The 1905-nt window shown below is 40.9% G+C and overlaps 1 pseudogene; it reads left to right on the forward strand.

The window, feature by feature from the left end:
- The first annotated feature begins 311 nt into the window (after positions 1-311).
- On the forward strand, positions 312-853 carry LOC101407332 (NEDD8-conjugating enzyme UBE2F-like; annotated as a pseudogene).
- Positions 854-1905: the final 1052 nt, after the last annotated feature.

Below are 1905 nucleotides of genomic sequence, written 5' to 3' on the forward strand. Positions count from 1 at the left end.
TGATCCAGCTTAACTCTGTGGACCTTCCAAGCCCTGCCAAAGACCTAATTGAGGTGAGGATCCTTCTCCTAAAACACACACATACACACACACACCCTCTTAACTGCCTCTCCAACCTTGAAACATACCCAGAAGACAAGAATGGAAAGTTTCCAGCCTCTCTTTGGGCAAGGGAGAGGGAGGGAGAGGAAAGCTGATAAAAAGATCCTACAAGACTTTGATGTCACCTCACCTGTTGCCAGGCCCAGCATAGTGTTGGTCACCAGGCCCACCTCGCCTGTCTCTAGGTGCCCAGGAGAGAGGTAGCAGTAATGCTAACACTGGTAAGCAACTTGAAGTGGGATGATGACCGTCCCAGACATCAGTCTGACTCCACTCAGAAGGTTTCCATGAAAGACAAGCTTCTCGTTTAAAGAAGCTGCAGAACTTGAAGCTAATTTACCTTGTACATGTAAAGTGCATTTTCCTGATCCAAACAAGCTTCATTGCTTTCAGTTATCTGTAACTCCAGATGAGGGTTACTACCAGGGGGGAGATTTTCAGCTTGAAACTGCAGTTCCCACTGTGTACAACGTGGTACAACCCAACGTGAATGCTTGACCAGGATCTGGCACCCCAAGATCACTGACACAGGTGAAATATGTCTAATTTTACCTCGATAACATTCAACTGATAGTACTGGCTGGACTTTCACCAGAACATTGAAGGATGTTGTCTGGGGATTGAACTCTTTATTTACTGATCTTTTGAGTTGTGATGATCCATTGAATATTAAAGATACAGAACACATTTGTGGGACAAGGAGGACTTCCAGAATAAAGTTAAAGACTTCATTAAGCATTATGGCAGATGATAGAAAGAAAAGATTGTAGGAACATGGATCGTGTGTTATAAATTTCTCTCTATGTGAAATAACAAGAGGTAGCCCCTCCTCTCTCCAGTCCTCATGCTCCCTCTCAGCCCCACTGGATTGTCCGAGTCCTGGGAGCATGTTGTCCTGAAGAAGGACAACTTCATGATTGCCCAGTGTAGATGGAGAATTCAACATAATACAGCATGAAAACGTGTTTTTGGTTCTAAAGAGTTGTCTGCTTACCTTAACATCTTTACTTTTTCGAAACTGTATTGGATAGGCTGTTGATGAAATTCGTGAGAAGTTTTAATGAACTCAAAATTGAGGCTAAAGCTTACTCACCCTTTTCCCAAATAAAATCAGTTCCCTGCACAAGTGATGCTAATGATATGTTCAATGCAGCTTGCAGATTGGTGATAAGAAACCTACTATATAAACTGTGATCAGATGCAAATTCTCTTAGCTTTTTCCTCAAATGTTGGCCCTGCCTAGAAGTTGCAAATCTTCCCAGAATGTATGGAATCATTTACGATAAATCTCTTAGTAATTACAAGCAAGAGTAATTAAAAGTAAAATAAGTAAAGCTTATTTTATTTAATGCAAGTATATTTTGAAACAGATATATAATTTGTACAATTGAATGCTTTACTTTTTCTATTCTCATTTATTTTATATTTTCATTGTCAGATCAAGCAACTATTGAAGAGAGATGCAAAGAAAATATGAAAGACACATCATTCTGTCCAAATGCAACAAGAATCTGGCTTTTAAAAATCAGCTCTTGCTTTCAGGTCCAGACATGCAAAGTAAGTTTCAGAGTCCTCTTAAGCTAGACTTGGATGATAAAAAACAAACAAAAAAGCAGGGAGCCATTTCTCACAGGCTGCTCAGAGGAAACTGGCTGGAGCCAAGATAGGGAGCTTGGTATTTCTGCAGTGGTCATATGATTGGGAGCCAGCAGGCAACTCCTGTGTAGCTACTTAGAAAGCCAGACCCTCACTTACCTGAGAGACAGGAGAGATACCTCAGGAATCAGCCCAAACAGCATCTGA

The sequence above is a fragment of the Ceratotherium simum genome, chromosome 6 (assembly GCF_057802395.1).
Source record: "Ceratotherium simum simum isolate JZ-2026a chromosome 6, ASM5780239v1, whole genome shotgun sequence".
In the NCBI taxonomy this organism is placed as follows: domain Eukaryota; kingdom Metazoa; phylum Chordata; class Mammalia; order Perissodactyla; family Rhinocerotidae; genus Ceratotherium; species Ceratotherium simum.